The sequence below is a fragment of the Symphalangus syndactylus genome, chromosome 19 (genome assembly GCF_028878055.3).
Source record: "Symphalangus syndactylus isolate Jambi chromosome 19, NHGRI_mSymSyn1-v2.1_pri, whole genome shotgun sequence".
Classification (NCBI taxonomy): Eukaryota; Metazoa; Chordata; class Mammalia; order Primates; family Hylobatidae; genus Symphalangus; species Symphalangus syndactylus.
This window is the reverse complement of record NC_072434.2, coordinates 71,911,554-71,935,682: the sequence shown is the minus strand read 5'-3', so window position 1 is coordinate 71,935,682 and position 24,129 is coordinate 71,911,554.

The following is a 24,129-nucleotide window of genomic DNA, read 5'->3' as shown; positions in this document are numbered from 1 at the left end:
CAAATTGTTACGAAGTTCAACTGGAGACTTTCTTCTCCCTGCAGTGTTTTCCCCCGTGCCTCTGGCCACCCTCCCAAAGATCCCTGTGGTGCCAGGCAGGAATGGGCTGCTTGGGGACCCAGCAAGCTCCCAGGGCCTTTCTTGCTGCTTCCTCTACCTTTGTATTTTGCGTGACTCTCTAAATTGACTCAGCTTCAGGTAAGGTCAGAAACTTCTCCCGCAAACTAGACCTTCAGTTTCCCCAGTGGGGTATGTGCCTCAGGGGTGGAAGATCTCCCTTTCCCACTTCCACACTTTGGACACACAATATTTGGGGTGTCTCCTGGGTGCTGCAGGAGCCATCCACTTCCTTCAGGGGGTCTGTGGGTCCTCTCAGGATTCCTGGTTTATTCCTGAAGTTGTTCTGGAGCTAAAATTCACGATGCTAGCCTCTGCATGCTGCTCTGTCCATCCAAGTCAGAGCTGCAATCTAGTTCTGCCTCCCACTTGCCATGATGATCCCTTTATTTTGATTCACTTCCACTTAATGAATAGTAAATATATTTTATCTTCCTTATGATTTTCTTAATAAAATTTTATTTTCTCTAATTACTGTAAGAATATAGTATATAATATATATGTGTAAATCGATTGTTATCAGTAAGGCTTCCAGTCAACAGTAGGCTATTAGTAGTTAAATTTGGGGGAGTCCAAAGTTATACATAGATTTGCGGCTTCACAAGGGGTCAGCGCCCTTAAGCCCCATGTTGCTCCAAGGTCAACTGTAGATTAATGGTTGCCTGGGGCTGGGAGAGGGAAGAACAATGAGTTTCTTCTGATGAGTATGGGTTTCCTTTTGGAGATAACAAAATTCTAAAATTGATTGTGGTGATGGGTGCAAAACTCTGAATATAGTAAAAACGATTAAATTAAACAATTGATTTTTTTTAAATAAGAAAACGCTGAACCCCATCAAAAAATGAGCCAAAGGCCTGGGTGCGGTTGCTCACGCCTGTAATCCTAGCACTTTGGGAGGCCAAGGCAGGTGGATCACTGGAGGTCAAGAGTTTGATAACAGCCTTACCAGCATGGTGAAACCCTGCCTCTACTAAAAAAAAAAAAAAAATTACCTGGGCATGGTGGCACATGCCTATAATCCCAGCTACTCGGGAGAGGCTGAGGCAGGAGAATCACTTGAACCCGGTAGGTGGAGGTTGAAGTGAGCTGAGATCGTGCCATTGCATTCCATCCTGGGCAACAAGAGCAAAACTCCGTCTCAAAAAAAAAAAAAAAACAAAAAAATGAACCAAAGATCTTTTTTTTTTTTCTGAGATGGAGTCTCGCTCTGTTGCCCAGGCTGGAGTGCAGTGGTGCAATCTCGGCTCACTGCAAGCTCCACCTCCCAGGTTCACGCCATTCTCCTGCCTCAGCCTCCCAAGTAGCTGGGACTACAGGAGCCCGCCACCACGCCTGGCTAATTTTTGTATTTTTAGTAGAGACGGGGTTTCACTGTGTTAGCCAGGATGGTCTGGATCTCCTGACCTCGTGATCCGCCCCCCTTGGCCTCCCAAAGTGCTGGGATTACAGGCGTGAGCCACCGCACCCGGCCATGAACCAAAGATCTTAACAGACACCTCATCATAGAAGATACACAGATGGCAAATAAGCATATGAAAAGATGCTCAGCATCATACCTCATGAGGGAAATGCAAATTTAAACAAGACACTACTACACACCTATTAGAATGGCCAAAACCCAGAACACTGACAACACCAAATGCTGATGAGGATGTGGAGCAATGGAAAGGCTCACTCTTTGCTAGTGGGAATGCAAAATGGTTCAGCCACTTTGGAAGACAGTTTGGCAGTTTCTTACAAAACCCAACATATTCTTAACATACAGTCCAGCACTCACGCTCCTTGGTATTTACCCAAGTGAGTTAAAAAAATTATGTTCACACAAAACCTGCACACAGGTGTTGATTTATTCACAGTTGCCAAAATTCAGAGGCAACCAAATGTCATTTGGTAGGTGAATGGCTAAATAAACTGGTACATCCAGACAATGGGATATTATTCAGTACTAGAAGGAAACGAGCTAACAAACCAGGAAAAGACATGGAGGAAAGTTAAGTGCATATTACTAAGTGAAAGAAGCCAATCCGAATGGCTATATGCTGTCTAATTCCAATTACATGACATTTTGGAAAAGGCAAAACTATGGACACAGTAAAAAATCATTGATCATTGTGGGGGAGAGAGGGATAAGACACAGAACGCGGAGGATTTTTAGGGCAGTGAAACTGCTCTGTATGACACTATGATGGTGGATGTCATCATACATTTTTTTCAAACCCATAGAATGTAAGATACCAAGAGTGAACCCTAATGTAAACTCTGGACTTTGTGTCATAGTGATGTGTCAATGTAGATTCGTCAGTTGTAAGAAATGTACCAATCTGGTGGAAGATGATAGTAGGAAGGGCTCTGCATGTGCAGGGATAGAAGCTATATGGGAACTCTGTATCTATTCCAGTATTTTTTTTTTTTTTTTTGACATAGGATCTCACTCTGTCACTCAGGCTGAAGTGCAGTGGCTCAGTCACAGCTCATTGCAGCCTCGACCTCCTGGGCTCAAGCGATCCTCCCGCCTCAGCCTCCCAAGTAGCTGGGATTACAGGCAAATGCCACTATGCCCAGCTAATTTTTTTGATGTTTATTAGAGACGAGATCTTGCTATGCTGCCTAGGCTAGTCTCAAATTCCTAGGGTCCAGCAATCCACCTGCCCCGGCCTCCTAAAGTGCTGGGATTACAGGCGTGAGCCACCATGCCTGGCCTCCACTCATTTTTGATATGAACCTAAACTGCTCTACAAAATAAAGTCTATTTAAGAAAATTAACTAAATGAAAGAGAAAAGGGAGATGATATAGCCCCTGCCCTAATGGAGTATACTTACTAGTATGTACTGTTGTTGAGAATTAAAAAAAATCCATAGGCCGGGCGCGGTGGCTCACGCTTGTAATCCCAGCACTTTGGGAGGCCGAGGCGGGCGGATCACGAGGTCAGGAGATCGAGACCACGGTGAAACCCCATCTCTACTAAAAATACAAAAAATTAGTCGGGCGCGGTGGCGGGCGCCTGTAGTCCCAGCTACTCGGAGAGGCTGAGGCGGGAGAATGGCGTGAACCCGGGAGGCGGAGCCTGCAGTGAGCCGAGATTGCGCCACTGCACTCCAGCCTGGGCGACAGAGCGAGACTCCGTCTCAAAAAAAAAAAAAAAAAAAAAAAAAAATCCATAAATATTTTTAAAACATTTTTAAAATTTGATTCTAAAACTCATTGTACTGGGTAAGGGCACACAAGACAAGCAGTCTCCTTACAAAACAGTGCCCAATGCACCCTGTTCCTGACCAGCTGCACCACAGGGGACCCTTACAGTGCAGTGCCCTTCATCTAGTTAACTGAGAGTAGGGATGGCTTTGAGAGCATCCAACTACATAGAATAAAAAGGGTCTTTGCACTGGAGGCTCTTAAGAGAAGTCAAGCACAAATCCATTGTTTTATAAATGAAAATACTGGAGCTCAGAGAAATTAACTAAAGGTGGAGAGACTTCAGTGGTAAAATGTGTTTTTGATGCATTATCTCACAAAAACCTTAAGAAGTCAGTGATATTAATGTCCCTGATTTAGAGAGGAAGGAAATGAGAGGCTAAGAAATTTGTTCAAGTTCGCACAGCTATTTAAGTGACAGAATCAACTCTAACTCCAGAGCATATTGTCTGACCTCTATGCTAGAGTTCTCTTTCAGCACTTCTTTTCATAAAATGAATCTACTTGGTGATTATATTACTACTTGATCATTTGTTTTGAATTTTAGTCCTCGGAAAAGTTCATTGTTTTCTTTGGTTTGTTTTCTAGGATTCCTTTTCAGAACAAATCATTCCACTTTATAGTGCTATAACAGTCCTCTCATTAAAGGAACTATAATTTTTTTTCTATCACAGCATTCTAAAGCTTCAATGCCAACAGCCACTCCAACCTCCCCTTTATACATGCCCCAAATGTATAACCTAAAAGGGCTTAGTGAAAATCTGAAGTTTCATTCATTTGTTTATTTATTACTTCATTCAGCAAATGTTTATTGAGCACTTATTGTAAGATAGGCCTTGGGTATACAATGAATATAACAGACATGACCCTCGCAGCCATGGAGCCTGTAGTCTAAGGGAGGTAGATAGACATTAAACAAGCACAATCAGTACTTAGAATTATAAGCCGTATTAAGCGCTATGAGGAAAATAAATGGAAAACCATGAGAGACTACAAGAGAGGACTGGATTTTGATTGGGAGACCGAGAAAGCCCTCTTTGAAAAAATGATGAGCCAAGACCATCAGGATGATAAGTGTCAGAAAGGCGAGGTTTAGGTGGAAAGTTGTAGGGTGGGGCACACGCAGCATTTCAGGAAAATGCATTGCATATGTGAAAGACCCAAGACAAGATGGTGTTTGCATGGTTAAGAACCGAAAACAACTTAATGTGGCTAGAGTGTAGCAAGCGAGGAGTGTGGTAGGAGATGAGGTTGGAGATTTAAACTTAAATCTGATCATGCAGATGCTTGCAGTCCATACAAGGACTTCTCCTTATATGAGAGGAGGGAAATGGGCTTCTCCACTCTCTGGTCCCACCAGAAAGTTTTCAGAACATTTTTCACAAAAATAAATTCTCTTCAGAGGAACCAGGTGGGTATCTGAACTTCCTTTGAAGTAGGCTTTTGCCTTTGCCACGGGACTCTTGGAAGTCTGAGCCTTTTAGTCACTAACCATATAAGGATCCTTATCAAGGCTTAAACTATGTTTCAAAGATCCCTCTGGCCACCATAGTGAGCATAAGAGGGAGGGGCAGGAAAAGAGGGTGGGATGGTGCGTAGCAATTGAGTTGCAGTAGTGCATTTGAGAGGGAATAAGGACTTGCAGATGGAGAAATAGGAAAAGACTTGAGAAATATTTTGAAAGTGGAATCAGTAGTATTTGGTAATGGGCTGGCGGTTATAAGCAAAGGAGAGGGCATTTGAAAAGATGACTCCTAGGTTTGTGGCTTTAGCAAATGAACAGATGGTAGTAACATATATTTAGATAAGGAAGATGGGAGGAGGAAGATCAAGAGTTCAGGTTTGGACAAGTTAAATTTGAGTTGCCTCTGAGATATGTGAGTAGGCAGTTGGCTACACAAGCCTGGAGGTCAGAAAAAAAGGCCTGGACTGGAGATTAAAATGTGGGCGTTAACAGCATTTTGGTGATATTTAAACCCACAGGACGGGGCCGGGCACAGTGGCTCACTCCTGTAATCCCAACACTTTGGGAGGCGGAGATGGGCAGATTACTTGTGGTCAGAAGTTCAAGACCAGCCTAGCCAACACGGAAAAACTCCCTCTCTACTAAAAATAACAAAAATTACCTGGGCATGGTGGCTCGTGCCTGTAATCCCAGCTACTCGGGAGGCTGAGGCAGGAGAATCGCTTGAACCCAGAGGGTGGAGGTTGCAGTGAGCCAAGATCACACCACTGCACTGCAGCCTGGGTGACAGAGCAAGACTCTGTCTCAAAAAATAAAATAACATAAAATGAAATAAAAGTAAAGCTACAGGAGTGAATAAGATTACTTGGGGGAAAGCGTAGAGAGAAGAAAGAAACAGGCCCCAGAAGGGGTGCCAAGTGGTCTCTAATACATAGAGGCAGAGGAGAGGAGATAGGGTTAGCTGTGAGACTTAGATTGGCCTGGACATAGGAGAAAGGAGAGGACAGCATGGTGACAAAAAGACCAAGGGGAGACTGTTTCAATAACGGTGCAAGCAACTATGCCTAATGCTTCTGAGAGTTTAAGTTGAGGTTGGGAATGTGTCTACTGTATTTGGTATCGTTGTAGTAGTGTGCTGAAACTGACTCCCATCAGTGCAGAGAATCTATGTGGGCATCTTTTCCCAATTCTGTGTTTAGTGATGACACATTGGTAGCCATGGTGGGGGTATTCCCACTATAGAAGTTGGCAACCACTTCTATGGTTTTTTGTTTGTTTGTTTTGTTTTTGGAGAGCTGGTTGTAAACATGTAACAGTGTGCCACTGACAATATGACTCCATTTGTAATAAGCTGAAAAGGGAAATGGCCTTCTTTGCTCTCTGGTCTCATCAGAAAGTTTTCATGAAAATAAATTATCCTTAGAGGAACCAGCTGGGTGTCTGAACTTCCTTTGAAGCGGGCTTCTACCTTTGCCACTGGACTCTCTAAATTCTTAGCCTTTTAGTCACTAACCTTCACAAATTTGATGCAGACCAACAGGAAAAAAAAAATCAATGTGGTCATATGAAGAATTCCTTCCAACTCTGAGATGCTATAATTCTGTGTTGGCTGCAAGAAATTCCAGGAAGCACAAGCAGTAAACCACATTTCATTTACTCCTGGGCTTATTTACTTGGTAAAAATAATCATTAGAAAATTCCAGAATCCAGGGACTAAGAAATGACATTTTCTGCATCTTTTTTATTTTTGGAAAATGTTTGCTATTTCATAAAAAAAAAATGTAGATAAAAAATTAACTGTGGCTGGGCACAGTGGCTCATGCCTGTAATCTCAGCACTTTGGGAGGCCAAGGCAGGTGGATCACTTGAGGCCAGGAGTTCCAGACCAGCCTTGCCAACATGGCAAAACACCATCTCTACTGAAAATACAAAAATTAGTTGGGCGTGGTGGTGCATGCCTGTAATCTCAGCTACTCTAGAGGCTGAGGTAGGAGAATTGCTTAAACTCAAGATCACGCCACTGCCTTCAAGCCTGGGCAACAGAGTGAGAGACTATGTCCCCCCCAAAAATATTAATTGAAATATTAATTGAATATTGATTTAATATTAATTGAATTGTCACTACTTGAAGCCAGAGGCAAGACAGGCTTCTCCTACTCTAGAAAGGAAAAAGAAGAGGAATATTTAATAATTTAGATGTTCTTAGAATATGGAATTTTTAAGTACGCAAGTTAACACTATGAGGACAACTACTAAAATAAATAAGATACCATCTCTGGCTCCTAAAGTAACAGCAGAAGAAAAAAGGAGTATAGAAAATGTTTTCAACACAAGAGAAGGAAGGAAAAAGGAAAAAATAAGCAAAGAATGATAAACATAAGATGAAAAAATAAGAAAATTAAAAATAAGTTGAAACATTATCATTAGCCTCAGCAACCACAAACATGTTAAACATTGATTTTCAAAAAGAGATTATCAGAATGATTTTTTTTTTTTCCAGAGTCTCGCTCTGTCACACAGGTTGGAGTGCAATGGCATGATCTAGGCTCACTGCAACCTCCAGCCCACCAGGATCAAGCAATTCTTCTGCCTCAGCCTCCCAAGTAGCTGAGATTACAGGCACGTGCCACCACACCCGGCTAATTTTTGTATTTTTAGTACAGATGGGGTTTCACTATGTTGGTCAGGCTGGTCTCGAACTCCTGACCTCAAGTGATTCACCTGCCTTGGCCTCCCAAAGTGAGAATGAATTTTTTAAAACCCCAAATCAGGCCGGGCGTGGTGGCTAACACCTGTAATCCCAACACTATGGGAGGACAAAGTGGGCAGATCACCAGAGGTCAGGAGTTCAAGACCAGAGACCAGCCTGGTCAACATGTTGAAACTCCGTCTCTACTAAAAATACAAAAATCAGCTGGGTGTGGTGGTACACGCCTGTTGTCCCAGCCACTCGGGAGGCTGAGGCAGGAGAACTGTGTGAACCCAGGAGGCGGAGGTTGCAGTGAGCCGAGATTGTGCCATTGCACTCCAGCCTGGGAGACAGGAGTGAAACACCACCTCAAAAAAAAAAAAAAAAAATGTATTGAATGCACCTAATTTACCAAACATCACAGCTTAGCCTAGCCTAAATTAAATGTGCTCAGAACACATACATTAGCCTACCATTGGACAAAATCATCTAATACAAAGCCTATTTTTCAATATCTCATGTAATTTATTGAATACTGTACCGAAAGTGAAAAATTGAATGGTTGCATGGTTACTTGAAGTATAGTTTCTACTGAATTGCTTTTAAAGCATTGTATAGTTGAAAAATTGTAAGTTGAACCATCGTTATCAGTATAGGCAGGTCCATGCTCCCTCTGAAGGTGCTAGGAAAGGAATTACTCCATGCCTCTCTCACAACTTCTGGCAGCTTCAGATGGTCCTCGCCTTGTAGGTGCACCACTCCAAGCCTGTCTTTACACGATGTTTTCCCTGTGTGTCTTCACATCATCTTCCTCTGTGTCTATGTCTGTGTCCATATTTCCCTCTTCTTTTAAGGACACCAGTCTTGTTAGATTAGAGGTCCACCCTACTCCACTATGACCTCATCTGAACTTAGCTAATTGCATCTGCAATGACCCTGTTGCCAAATAAAGTCACATTCTGAAGTACTGGAGATTGAAACTTCAACCTATCTTTAGGCAGGGGGCACAATTTGACCCATAACAGAAGGAGGCATCAGTAAAAATAAGGGCAGAAAAGGCTGAAATAGAAACCAAAGTCATAAAATAGAGTAAATAAATACAAATGAAAGTTAGTTTTAAGAAAAAAATCTAGTTTGATTACCCAATCTTTAATAAGACTGATAAACAAAAGAGCACAAATAAGCTATATTAGGAATCATAAAGAGATACAATTGCATCTACACATTTATAAAATCACAGATCATTGCACTATAAACAAGAATACTTATTTATTTATTATTTTTTGAGATGGAGTCTCATTCTGCTGCCCAGGCTGGGTGCAGTGGTGCCATCATAACTCACTGAAGCCTCGAACTCCTGGGCTCAAGCAATCTGCCTGCCTCAGTTTCCCAAGGAGCTGAAACTACAGGCATGTACCAGCATGCCTGGTCAATTTTTTAAAAATGTTTTTGGAGAGATGGGATGGGGGGCGGGTCTTACTATGTTGCCCAGGCTGGTCTTGAACTCCTGACCTCAAGCCATCCTTCCACCTCAGCCTCTCAAAGTTCTGGGATTATGGATGTGAGCCATCATGCCCAATTCATATTTATTTTTAAAGCAAATTCTACATATCTTCGAGGGAATAGCACTTAAGACTATTTTAAAAAACTTGGATGGGTAGGTGATCACATATCTCTATTTATAATAGCTATGTGTCTTCTCTTAGCTATATTGGATTTTTTTTTTTTTTTTTTTTTTTTTTTTTTTTGAGACAGAGTCTCACTCTGTCACCCAGGCTGGAATGCAGTGGCGTGATCTCAGCTAACTGCAACCTCTGCCTCCCGGGTTCAAGCTATTCTCCTGCCTCAGCCTCCCATGTAGCCGGAATTACAGGCACCCACCACGCCTGGCTAATTTTGTAGTTTTAGTAGAAATGGAGTTTCACCATGTTGGCCAGGCTAGTCTCAAACTCCTGACCTCAGGTGATCTGTCCACCTCACCCTCCCAAAGTGCTGGGATTACAGGCATGAGCCACTGCACCTGGCTGTATTGGATCTTATTTTCAGGATTTTAGAGAAAAAAAAGGAAGAACTAAGAAATGTGCCCTTAGCTAGTAGGAAGCTGCGGGGTTAGAAAAACAATTACTAGGAACTTTTAATTCTAACCATTAAGTAAATATTTTAGTATATTTGAACACACAGAGCATAAATTTTTACCTACTCAAATGTTTCTATGTGGATATGAAAATATATACACAAGAAAATGATAATAGATCTACTGACAGATGCTTTGGTACAGCTGCAAAATGCAAATATTTCTCTATGTATATTCATGTTCGCTCCAGAGATAAAGATCTACAAACCTGCTGAGCTGGTATTTTATGCACTATTTTTCTGTCTGCTTTTTAACAAGGGACTCCACATGCCACATACGATCTACATTTCATTTTAACTCCCATGTTCCTACTCTTTTCAGGTCAGCTTTATCCTTTTAACCACCTGTTCGACAGTGATTTCTCAGCTTCAAATTCTAGCTTGCTTTTCTTCCCCCTCAGAAATGTCCCTGTAATTTTAATTATTATTTCCTGAAGTGTGACACTTGCTCATAATTTCATGAATGACAGCCTTTCCCAAAGGGAACCAAAATAGTAGTTATTCTCCAGCTCCTCTTCACAACCATATTTAAATGCAAATATAATCACTTCCATTGTATCTGCTTTGCTTCTCATATCTGATCTAAACTGTCAAGACATTACCAAAATCTAGCTTTTGTTTTTTGTGATGGTGACTTTTCATTTTTATATACACATTTTTTGAGTTGTTCAAGAATTATATAATGCCCAGGTACAAGTTATAAGATAGTTGTACTATGGCTACACTTCATTATTAAGTAGACTATTTGATTTCCTCTACACATTATCAATCTATCCCTGTGCTTTTGCTTTTATTGGTCTCCTGGCCTGGACATTTAGTTCCTCTTTGCTTCTGCTACCCAATTGATAAAGAGAGTGAGGCCTGGAGACTGACTTACCTAAGATCACACAGTTAATTAGGACATAACTGAGCCTAGAGATAATCTCTGGACTCCTGGTCCCCTGGGATTTTTCCACCACACCCCCTGCTTTCTTCAAGGTTAAGTTCAAATAATGCCTATCTAAGAAGTCTTCTTGAAACCTTCAAATAGAAGTAATCTGTCCTTTCTTTCAGCACCTGCATGCTTTAATTGCAGTCCCTCGGATGCTTATCACTTTATTTATTTGTTTGTTTGTTTATTTTTGAGACAGAGTTTCGGTTCTGTTGCCCATGCTGAAGTGCAATGGCGCGATCTCGGCTCCCTGTAACCTCTGCTTCCCGGGTTCAAGTGATTCTCCTGCCTCAGCCTCCTGAATAGCTGGGATTACAGGCATGTGCTACCACGCCCAGCTAATTTTGTATTTTTAGTAGAGACGGTGTTGCTTATCACTTTTTATTTTGCACTAATGTTATTCATGTACAGGCCTTTATTTCCTCTCTTCATGTCCAGTTCTTTGAGGCTCAAACCTGCTTTAGTTTTGTGTCTCTCATATCACCTAGCCTTCTTGTATTAGTAGGTGCTCAATGTATATTTATTAAATTAATTAGACCCCTTTCACATTTTGCACAACTTGTGGTCATGGAAATCATGTGAAAGCCAGAAAGCCCAGCATGCCAGTTGGCTTGGGGAATTCTCTTGAGCCATGCCTTTCTGCCTCTTGCTCAACGCTTCTGTGGTTCTAGAACTTCATTGTCCAAGAGAACTTTCTGTAATGATGGAAACGTTTTATATCTGCACTATCCAATATGGTACCACTAGCCACATACAGCAATTGGCCACTTACATGCAGCTAGTGAGACTGAAGAAGTAAAATTTTAATTTTATTGAACTTTAATTTATATTTAAATAGCCACATATGACTAACAGCTGCCACATTGTACAGCACGGTTTTAGGCACCCCATTTTGATAAATTCACTTGTCTTGTCCCATTCAATTAGGTTACATAATCCTAGATGGCCTGCTTAGTGAGAAATGACATTGTTGTCCTCAAGGCTCCAGCCTTCAAGATTCCATGCTTTACATTCCTCTTTCCCCACTTTTCTCCTCAGGAGAAAGATGAGATTCCTAAAGATTTTCCTAAGCACTCTGATCTCCACCCATCTTTCTTGCTCAGAATCTGACTCTGTTGGTATAGCACAGGGGTATAAATGTATAATGCCTATGTGTATGGTGTTTGCTGCTATTTTGAATCTTAGATTTTCCTAAGTAGATTATAAACTTCTTGAGTGTAAGGACCATGCATTCCATATCTTCTGGATCCTCCCTGTTGCCTATTCTACTGCCAGTTATATTGTAAACGTTCTATAAATATTAATCAATTGATTGATTAAATGTGGAAGAATAGGCTGGAAGCAGTGGCCTACACCTATAATCCCAGCACTTTGGAAGGCCAAGGTGGGTGGGTCACTTGATGCCAGGATTTCTAGATCAGCCTGGGCAGCATAATGAGACCCAGTCTCTACAAAATTTTTTTTTTAAAGTTAGCCGGGCATTACAGTGTGTGCCTGTAATCCCCGCTGCTTGGGAGGCTGAGGTTGAGCCCGGGAGGTTGAGGCTGCCGTGAGCTGTGATAGCACTACTGCATTCCAGCCTGGTTTACAGAGTGAGACCCTGTCTCAAAAAAAAAAAAAAAGGAATCTAGTACGAGCAAGAAAGGACAATATCTGAGAAATAGGGAAGGGGGTTGTCAAAATCTCAAGATTTACTTAGCACCCTAAAGACTAAAGGACTTTTAGAATTATTTCACTTATTCCCATAATTGTTTCACAAATGCCTCTTCATATTATTTAGTATTAGTCATCTAAAGAACTCAATTTAAACAATTTTTCAGAGTACCCAGGTGGCAAAACTATGTTAGCCATTTTGAACACGTTCCTTCCTAAGAGGGTCTTCTATCAAAGAAACTTTTTTTATTATTATTTTTTTTTAAATAGAGATGGGGTCTCCCTATGTTGCCCAGGCTGATCTTAAACTCCTGGGCTCAAGCAATCCTCCCACCTCAGTCTCCCAAAGTTCTGGGATTACAGGCATGAGCCACCACACCTAGCCTATCAAAGAAACTTTCTGATCATGTTTATGAACTTCATCGTAGATAACTTACTGGGAAATTGAGGAGCTGTTAGGTACCTAAAACAGCACATTTGGTGGAAGTAGAATAAGAATGTGTCTGCATATTTGTTTAAAACCTTCTCAAGGTAGGCTCTTGAATGTATACAATGCCATCCTGCTTTTGTGGATGAGATAATACAAGCAAAGGTGTTAGTGTCATGCCTAGGTCTATGGAAAGTATTTTGATTTACCTTTCCTTCTTCCTTTAGCACCCAAATTACACTTTAGCAAGATTGAGCTCCTGTGGAAACCTAGCCTATGGCAAAATTCCTGCTGACCACACCCTGTGTGAGACCACAGTCAGTCTTTAAGAGGCTCTGCCAGGAAGACTTAGTAAATTAATGATAGCTGCAAAGTTAGAAGGCCCAACCCTGGAATTCTCTCTCCTGTAGAGCCACACTGCCTTCCTTTCCTGCCTGTGCTCCAACCATTAGCTCACAGTGCCCAAAATATGAAAAGAAAATTAAGAGCCAGGAGGGAGTTGTCTTTGTGGGACAAGAATTTCAGCTGGCAGTAGTTAATCATATTTTTCCAGCTATTTTGACATGCATTATATAAGAGAACAAATTCCAAGACAAAACAAAAAATAAAATGCTTTTGACTCTAGAAGTGCAAACATAGGGTAAATTAGAGCTGACTTTTCTTTCTAACTTTTTATTTACACAGGATGGATTTGTTTAAGTAATTTCTCTTTTTTTATTTCCATAAAGCCACAAATCTAGTGTGTTATTTCCCTTACTATCTATTGATTTTTATTTCTGCTGACTTTCATATGTTTAAAATATGTTTTCAACGGCTGAAAATACTTATGAATCATATGCACACATGCATATGTATAATAAATCACTTTTATAGAACCAATCAAATTTGGCATTCTTTGTAGTCCACAGTGGTTCACATTTTCGAGGCTTTTCACCCTGTCTTGAACTGCAACTTAACACTCACCAAATAGGTTGTTCAAAGGTAAAAGTTCTGCTTACAGGCACTTGCCTTTGACTAGATACACCTAGATTAAGTCCTGAATAAAATGGAGGAAATAACTTCTGTCTCATCTCCATTTATATCAGGACTAATGAAGAAAATGCACTTAGTAGTCTGTATCAACGCTGCCCAGTGTAGAAATAACATAGGCGACATGAATATGGTGATTTTTTTTTTTTTTTTTTGAGACGGTGTCTTGCTCTGTCACCCAGGCTGGAGTGCAGTGGTGCGATCTCGGCTCACTGCAACCTCTGCCTCCCGGGTTCAAGTGATTCTCCTGCCTCAACCTTCCGAGTAGCTGGGATTGCAGTCGCCCGCCACACCTGGCTAATTTTCGTATTCTTAGTACAGACGGGATTTTGCCATGTTGGCCAGGCTGGTCTCAAACTCCTGGCCTCAAGTGATCCGCCTGCCTCGGCCTCCCAAAGTGCAAGCATGAGCCACTGCACCTGGCCCACTGATTTATTTTCTATTGCTATAGTTCTGCCTTTTCCAGAATGTTATATAAACAGAATCTAATGATATGAGTCATTCTGGTTCTTTCACTTATCATGATGCATTTGAGATGCATTCCTGTTGGAGTGCCTTTCAATTGTCCTTTCCCTTTTCTTACTGAGCAGTATTCCATGGTATGGATGTATCACGGTTTGTATATCCCTTCCCCCAGTGAAGGACGTTTAGGTTGTGATACGGTTTGGATTTGTGTCCCTGCCCAAATTTCATGTCAAAAGTAATCCCCAATATTGGAGAAGGGGCCTAGTAGGTGGTGATTGGATCATGGGGCAGATTTCCCCCTTGCTGTTCTCGTGATAGTGAGTGAGTTCTCACGAGATCTGGTTGTTTAAAAGTGTGTGGCACCTCCTCCTTCCCTCTCTTCCTCCCGCTCCAGCCACGTAGGACATGCTTGATTCCCCTTTGCCTTCCGTCATGATTGAAAGTTTCTTGAAGCCTCTGCAGCCATGCTACCTGTACAGAACTGTGAGCCAAGTAAACCTCTTTTCTTGATAAATTACCCAGTCTCAGGTGGTTCTATATAGCAGTGTGAGAATGGACTATCCAGGGTTTGATGATTACAAATAGAACTACTGTAAACATTCATATACAGGTTTTTGAGTGAACATAAATTTTCGTTTCTTTTAGGGTAAGTACTCAAGAGTGGTATCAAGGTTTTTTGTTTTTGCTTTTGTTTTTTTGAGACAGGTTCTCGCTCCGTCGCCCAGCCTGGAGTGCAGTGGCACAACCTTGCTCACTGCAACCTTCCATCTCCCGGGCGCAGGAGATTCTTGTGCCTCAGCCTCCCGAGTAGCTGGGATTACAGGCATGCGCCATCACACCCAACAAATTTTTGTGTTTTTAGTGGAGACAGGGTTTTGCCTTGTTGGCCAGGCTGATCTCAAACTCCTGGCCTCAAGTGATCTGCCTGCTTCAGCCTCCCGAAGTGCTGGGATTACAGGCGTGACCATCACACTTGGCCTGGTATCAAGGTTTTAAGGTATATGTTTAACTTTATAAAAAATTCCCAAACTGTTTTCCAGAGTAGTTGTACCATTTTATATTCCCATCAACAATGTATGAGAGAGATCCAGTTTCTCCACAATCTCACTAGCATTCATATTATCATTGTTTTATATTTTAGCTCTTCTACAAGATGTGTAGGAGATAGTGCTTTTAATTTGCAATTCTCTAATGACTAATGATGTCAAACATCTTCTCATATGCTTTTTTAGCTATCCATATACCTTCTTTAGTGAAATATCCAAGTCTTTATATATATATACATACATATATATATACATACATATATATATACATACATATATATACATACATATATATACATACATATATATATACACATACATATATATATATGTATTTTTTTTTTTTTTTGAGATAGGGTCTCACTCTGTCACCCAGGCTGGAGTGCAGTGGCACGATCTCAGCTCAGTGCAACCTGTGTTTCCCAGGCTCAAGTGATCCTCCTACCTCAGCCTCCCAAGTAGCTGGGACCACAGTATGTGTCATCATGTTCAGCTAATCTTTTAATTTTTTGTAGAGATGAGGTCTCACTGTATTATCTAGGCTAGTCTCAAACTCCTGGGCTCAAATGAGCCTCCCACCTTGGCCTCCCAAAGTGCTGAGATTATGGGCAAGAGCCACTGTGCCTGACCACTATTTTCTAATTTGATATTTTTCTAATTGTAGAGTTTAGAAAGGTGTTTTTTGTTTTTTTGTTTTTGTTTTCTTTTTTTTTTTTAGAAAATGGATATATGTCCTTTGTTGGATATGTGATTTGAAAATATTTTCTCTCAGTTTATGCCTTGTATGTTTTAAAAAATAAACTTTATTTTTTAGAGCAGTTTTAGCACAGCAAAATTGAGTGGAAGGTACAGAGATTTCCCATATAAACCTGCCCCTACACATGCATAACTTCTCCCAGTGCATTTCCACACCTTCCATTGTAGTGGTGCATTTGTTACAACTGGTCAACCTACACTGACACATCATTCTCACCCAAAGTCCTGCGTTTACATTAGGGTTCACTGTTGGTGTCCTACATTCTATGGGATTGGACAGATACAATGACATGTATCCGCCATTATAGTGTCCTAAAAATCTTTTGTTTTCTATTTACTTATCCCTCCCTCCCCACCAACCCCTAGGCACCAATGATCTTTTTACTGTCTCCATAATTTTGCCTTTTCCAAAAGGTCACATAGTTGGAATTAGACAGCATATAGCCTTTCAGATTGGCTTCTTTCACTTAGTAACATGCACTTAACTTTCCTCCATGTCTTTTCATGGTTTGTTAGCTCATTTCCTTCTAGTGCTGAATAATACCCCATTATCTGGATGTACCAGTTTATTTATCCATTCACCTACTGAAGGACATCTTAGTTGCTTCTGAGTTTTGGCAACTATGAATAAATCAACACCTGTGTGCAGGTTTTGTGTGGACATATTTTTTTTTTAACTCACTTGGGTAAATACCAAGGAGTGTGAATGCTGGATTATATGTTAAGAGTATGTTGGGGTTTTTTTTGTTTTGTTTTGCTTTGTTTTTGAGATGGAGTCTGGCTTTGTCACCCAGGCTGGAGTGCAGTGGCCTGATCTCAGGTCACTGCAACCTCCACTTCCTGCGTTCAAGCGATTCTCTGCCTCAGCCTCCCGAGTAGCTGGGACTACAGGCATGCGCCAACATGCCTGGCTAATTTTTGTATTTGTAGTGGAGACGGAGTTTCACCATATTGGCCAGGCTGGTCTTGAACTCCTGACCTCGTGATCTGCCCACCTCAGGCTCCCAAAGTGCGGGGATTACAGGCATGAGCCACCATGCCCAGCCAAGTATGTTGAGTTTTGTAAGAAACTGCAAAACTGTCTTCCAAAGTGGCTGAACCATTTTGCATTCCTACCAGCAAAGAGTGAGCATTTCTGTTGCTCCACATCCTCATCAGTATTTGGTGGTGGTAGTGTTCTGGGTTTTGGCCATTCTAATAGATGTGCAGTGGTGTCTTGTTTTAATTTGCATTTCCTGATGAGGTATGATGCTGAGATTTTCATGTGCTTATTTGTCGTCTCTGTATCTTCTTTTGTGGGGTGTTTGTTAAGATCTTTGGCCCAGTTTTAAATTGGGTTGTTTGTTTTCTTATCGTTGCTTTTTAAGAGTTATTTTTACATTTTGGATTACAGCCTTTTATCAGATACTTATTTTGCAAATATTTTCTCCCCATCTGTAGCTTAGCTTTTCCTTCCCTTGACAGTATGTTTCAAAATTTTTAATATTAGTGAAGTCCAACTCATTGGTTCTTTCTTTCATGGATTATGCCTTTGATGTTTTATCTAAAAAGTCGTTTCCAAACCCAAAGTCATCAGATTTTCTCATATGTTATCTTCTAGAAATTTATAGTTTTGTGTTTCATATTTAGATCCGTGATCCATTTTGAGTTAATTTTTGTGTAGGGTGTAAGGTCTTTGTCTCGATACATTTTTTTGCATGTCGATGTCCAGTTATTCCAGCACCATTTGTTGAAAAGATTATCTTTTTTTCCATTGCATTGCCTTTGCTACTTTGTCAATGACAAATTAGGATTGCATTGAATTTATAGATCAAGTTAGGAAAAACTGACATCTTGACAACATTGAGTCTTCCTCTCCATTAATGCGGACTATCTCTCCATTTATTTAATTCTTTGATTTCTTTCAACAGAGTTTTGTAGTTTTCCTCATATAGATCTTGTATATGTTTCATTAGATTTATACCTAATTGTTGCATTTTTTGGGTGCTAATGTAAGTGGTATTGTGTTTTTATCTTCAAATTCCACTTACTTGCTGGTATAGAGGAAAAAGATTGACTTTTGTGTATTAACCTTGTACCCTGCAACCTTGTTATAATTGCATATCAATTCTGGGAGTTTTTATTTTATTTATTTATTTTTTAAATGTTTTCTTCATTTTTTATTTTTGTTTATTTTTTAGACGGAGTTTCACTCTTGCTGCCCAGGCTGGAGTGCAATGGCACAATCTCGGCTCACCACAACCTCCACCTCCAGGGTTCAAGCGATTCTCCTGCCTCAGTCTACTGAGTAGTTGGGATTACAGGCATGTGCCACCACACTCGGCTAATTTTGTATTTTTAGTAGAGATGGGGTTTGTCTATGATGGTCAGTCTGGTCTCGAACTCTTGAACTCAGGTGATCTGCCCATTTCAGCCCCCCAATTATTTGTTTGTTTTAAGAGGTAAGGTCTGTGGCCAGGTGCGGTGGCTCATGCCTGTAATCCCAGCACTTTGGGAGGCCAAGGTGGGCAGATCATGAGGTCAGGAGATCGAGACCATCCTGGCTAACATGTTGAAACCTTATCTCTTCTAAAAATACAAAACCAAAATTAGCCGGGCTTGGGGGCGAGCACCTGTAGTCCCAGCTACTCAGGAGGCTGAGGCAGGAGAATGGCGTGAACCCGGGAGGCGGAGCTTGCAGTGAGCTGAGATCGCGCCACTGTACTCCAGCCTGGGTGACAGAGCGAGACCCCGTCCAAAAAAAAAAAAAAGAGGTAAGGTCTCATTATGTTGCCCAGGCTGGCCTCAAACTCCTCGGCTCAAGTGATCCTCCCAACTCAGCCTCCCAAGTAGCTGGGACTACAGGCATGAGCCACCACACCTGGCTAATTCCAAGAGTTTGGGGGCAATTCTTTCAGATTTTCTGCATAGGCAATCATGTCATCTACAACAAAGACAGTTTCATTTCTTCCTTCCTATCACTCCACTTTTTATTTTCTTTCCTTGTCTTATTGCATTAGCTAGGACTTCCAGTATAATGTTGAAAAGGGGTAGTATGGCTAGGTGCAGTGGCTCATGCCTGTAATTTCAGCCCTTTGGGAGGCTGAGACAGGAGGATCACCTGAGCCCAGGAGTCCAAGACTGGCCTGGGCATGGGAGACCCATCTTTCCAAAAAAAGCTTTTAAAATTAGCTGGGCACGGTGTTGCGTGCCTGTGGTCCTAGCTACTTGGGAGGCTGAGATGGAAGGATCACTTGAGCCCAGGCGGTCGAGGCTGCAGTGAACCATGTTCACACCACTGCGCTTTTGCCTGGATGACAGAGCAAGAGAAAGAAAGATGGAAAGAAGGAAGGAAGGGAGGGAGGGAGGGAAGAAGGAAGGAAGGGAAGGAAGGAAGGGAAGGAAGAAGGAAGGGGGAAAGGAAGGAAAGAAAGAAAAATGAAGGAGAAAGAAACCAATGAACAATAGGTGAACAGACATCTTTGTATTGATCCTGATCTTAGTGGGAAACCTTTATTTTCTCACCATTAAGTATGATGTTAGCTTTTTTTTTTTTTAAATAGTCCCTGTGAAGGGACTTGAGGACATTCCTCTGTGTTTACTGAGAGTTTTTGTCATGTATGGGTGTTGGATTTTATCTAATGTTTTTGCTATATCTATTGATATGATAATGTTAGTTTTATTCTTTATCTTGTTAAGATGATAGATTACATTAGTTGAATTTTTTAAAGGTTGAATCATCCTTGCACACATGAGTTAAATTCCACCTAGTCATAGTGTGTAACTCCTTTTCTACATTGTTGAATTTGATTTGCTAATATTTTGTTAAGGATTTTTGTATCTGTGTTCCTGAGAGATATCGGTCTGTCGTTTTCTTTTCTTGTAATGTCTTCTCTGATTTTGGTTTAGGGTGATACTGGCTTCACAGTGTGAGTTAGGAAGTATTCCCTCTGCTTCTGTCTTCTGAAAAAGATAGTAAAGAATTGGTATAATTTCTTCCTTAAATATTTGGTCACCTATTTACTTTTAATCATATGTGTCTTTATATTTAAAGTGGATTTCTTATAGACATTATATAGTTGGATTTTGTTCTTTGACCCACACAATCTCTGTCTTTTAATTGGTGTATTTGTACCACTGATCTTCAAAGTGATCATTGACATAGTTGGACTAAGATTTGCCATAGGCCAGGTGTGGTGGTTCATGCCTATAATCCCAGCACTTTGGGAGGCCGAGGCAGGCAGATCACGAGGTCAGGAGATTGAGACCAACCTGGCCAACATGGTGAAACCCCATCTCTACTAAAAATATAAAAATTAAGTGGGCATGCTGGTGTGTGCCTGTAATCCCAGCTACTCGGAAGGCTGAGGCAGAAGAATCGCTTGAACCAGAGAGTCGGAGGTTGCAGTGAGCCAAGATCATGCCACTGCACTCCAGCCTGGCGACAGAGCAAGACTGTCTCAAAAAAAAAAAAAAAAAAAGGATTGGCCATATTAGTTACTGTTTTCTACTTGTTGCCCTTTTCTTTGTTCCTACTTTTGTCTTTTGTGTTTATAATCAAGCATTTTATAAAATGATTTCATTTTCTCTCCTTTCTTAGCATATCAGTTATACTTCTTTTTTACTTGTTTTAGTGTTTGCCCTAGAGTTTGCAATATTAATTTACCACTAACCTAAGTCCACCTTCAAATAAAAGTATACTGCTTCACAGATAGTGTGAGTAGTTTATAACAAAATAATCTGAATTCCTTCTTCCTTTTCCTTGTATCATTGCTATCATTCATTTCATTTATATATAAGCATCAACACACACACACACACACACACACACATCCATACTTGAATATATTGTTGCCATTATTCTTTGGACAAATGGTTATTTGTTAGATCAATTAAGAATAGGAAAAATAAGAGTTTTTATTCAACCTTCATGTATTTCTTCTCTGATGCTCTTTCTTTCTTTCTGCAGACCTGAATTTCCGACTTATACTGTTTTCCTTCATATTTTTAATATTTCTTTTAATATTTCTTGCAGAACAGGTCAACTGGCAATAAATTCCCTCAATTTTCTTTTTTTAAATTTAATTGTATTATTATTATATTTTAAGTTTTAGGGTACATGTGCACAATGTGCAGGTTTGTTACATATGTATACATGTGCCATGTTGGTGTGCTGCACCCATTAACTTGTCATTTAGCATTAGGTATATCTCCTAATGCTATCCCTCCCCCCGCCCACCCCACAACAGTCCCTGGAGTGTGACGTTCCCCTTCTTGTGTCCATGTGTTCTCATTGTTCAATTCCCACCTATGAGTGAGAACATGCAGTGTTTGGTTTTTTGTCCTTGCGATAGTTTACTGAGAATGATGATTTCCAGTTTCATCCATGTCCCTACAAAGGACATGAACTCATCATTTTTTATGGCTTCATAGTATTCCATGGTGTATATGTGCCACATTTTCTTAATCCAGTCTATTGTTGTTGGGCATTTGGGTTGGTTCCAAGTCTTTGCTATTGTGAATAGTGCCGCAATAAACATACGTGTGCATGTGTCTTTATAGCAGCATGATTTATAGTCCCTCAATTTTCATTTGCATGAAAAATCTTTTTTTCTTCACTTTTGAAGGATAATTTCACAGGAGACAGAATTCTAGTTTGATTTTTTTCCTCTCGATGCTTAAATATTTCACTTTACTCTCTTTTTTCTTTCATGGTTTCTGAGGAGAAGTCAGATATAATTCTTATCTTTGCTTCCATATAGGTAAGGTGTTTATTTCTTCCAGCTTAGTTGGAGATTTTAAAATTCATATTTGATTTTCTGAGGTTTCAATATGGTATGCCTAGGTGTTGTTGGTTTTTGGGTTCTTTTTTTTTTTTTTTGGCACTATCCTGCTTGGCGTTCCCTGAGTTTCCTGGATCTGCAGTGTCTGACATTAATTTAGGAAAAATTATCAGTCAATATTGCTTCAAATACATCTCTTTGTTATCCTTCTAGTATTCTTATTGTGCATACATTAAACCTTTTGTAGTTGCCCCACAGCTCTTGGATGTTCTTTTCTTTCTTTCTTTTCCCAGACATTTTTCTCTTTGCTTTTTAATTTTGAGGTGAAAACTCAAAACTGCCTTGAGATGACCTCAAGCTCAGAGATTTTCCTCAGCCATATTCAGTCTACTAATAAGCCTATCAAGGGCATTTTTCATTTCTGTTACAGTGTTTTTTGACCTCCAGCATTTCTTTTTAATTCTTTATTAATATTGCCCTCTGTCTGCTTACATTTCCTATCTGTCCTTGCATGCTATCTACTTTTCTTAGCCTATGTATCATATTTGTGTTAAATTCCCAGTGTGATCATTCCAGCATCTCTGCTATATCTGTCTGGTTCTGACGCTTGCTCTGTTTCTCCAAACTATGCTTTTTGCTTTTTAGTATGCCTTGTAATCTTATCTTTTTTTTTTTTGAGACGGAGTCTTGCTCTGTCTCCCAGGCAAGGCAGGAGTGCAGTGGCGCGATCTAGGCTCACTGCAACTTCCGCCTCCCAAGTTCAAGTGATTCTCCTGCCTCAGCCTGCAGAATAGCTGGGACTACAGGCATGAGCCACTACGTCTGGCTAATGTTTTTGTATTTTTAGTAGAGATGGGATTTCAGCATGTTGGCCAGGCTGGTCTCTAACTCCTGAGCTCAAGTGATCTGCCCAGCTTGGCCTCCTGAGGTGCTGGGATTACAGGCATGGCCTTGTAATTTTATCCTGATAGCCAGACATGATGTACCGTGTAAAGGGAACTGTGATAAAATAGACCTTTAGTCATGTAGGCGTAAGGTGTGAAAGGAAAGGAAGTTCCCTGTAAGTGGTAGGGGACTACTTATCTGTAGTCCTAAGATTAGGTCTTTTGGTGAGCCTGTGCCCATGGACTGACTGTGAACTTTACAAGTGTTTGTTAGTGTTTTCTTCCCTGCCTTAGTTGGACAGAATGGCTGGAGTGTGCTGGAGTATTTCCCTTCCCCCAGGACAATTAGGTTCTGATTAAACCCCAGGAGGTTAGGGGTCCTTAGCACAGTCCTGAGGGCAGACCTTGCTAAGAAGTGCAGAATGCTTTGGTGTATTTCAAAATGATTTATTTTCCCCCACCCCTACCAAGAGAATGAGGGAATTTTTATCCAATATTCACTGTGAGAATCTTGTCAAGCTCCTGGAGGTAAAACTCAAAAGTGTCCCACACCCCATTGGCCTTATCCCCTGGAGTTTTTGACTCAGAGACTTGTCTGCACTAAGCCTCCAGCAATTTGTCAATTACAGTTCAAGTTTTCTTTCCCCATGCTGGTTCCTGCTCATTGGTTTTTTCATTTCATTCATTTTTCAGTTTGTTCAGCTTTTTACTTGTTTGGATGGAGTGACGACTTTCAGGATCCTTACATGCCTGACCGATGGTGCCTTGTCTTTTAATCCTCTAAACAATGTTTCTCAGAAAGGAAGGAGAAATTCTTAATTTTTATGAAATCTAATTTTTCCATTTTTTTATTTATGGATCAAGCTTTTATGTTTTGTATCGAAGACATTTTTGCCTAACTCAAGGTCACAACGATTTTAATGTTTCTTCTCTCAGAGTACTCTTTTTAAAGTGTAAATCAGATCACATCACTCCCTTGCTTAGAATTCTCTAAGGACTTTCCCTCACATTTAGAACAAAATCTAAACTCCTAATCCAGGCCTACAAAGTGCTGCATGATCTTGCCTTTGGCTTCTTCTTTGACCTCAACCCCCTGCCCCTTTCTCCCTTATTCACTCTGCTCCAGCCATATTTGTTTTCTTGCCACTCCACATACCCTCCTTGGAGACTTTGTACTTGCTGCTACCTCTGCCTGGATTACTGTCCTCTCAGATCTTCACATGGCTCACTCCTCAGTCCTTAAATACCAACCACCCTCTTGGCAAAGCTCCCTTAACAAGCTTACCTAAAATAGGACCTCTCTTTTACTTGCAGTTCTGTTATCCCTTTTTATTTTTGTCATGGCATTGATCACTATCTGGAATTACTTCATTTATTTATTGCATTACTTGAGGATTTTTTTTTTGCTAATTTGTGCTACTAAAATATACATTCTTTGAGAGAAAGGCATTTTCTGTTTTGTTACTTTATTCCCCGAGCCAAGAACAGAATGTGGCACAGAGCAGATATGCAATAAATATATGTTGAAAAAATGAATTATACCCTACTGAAAACCACACCTCGCATACTGAGAAACTCA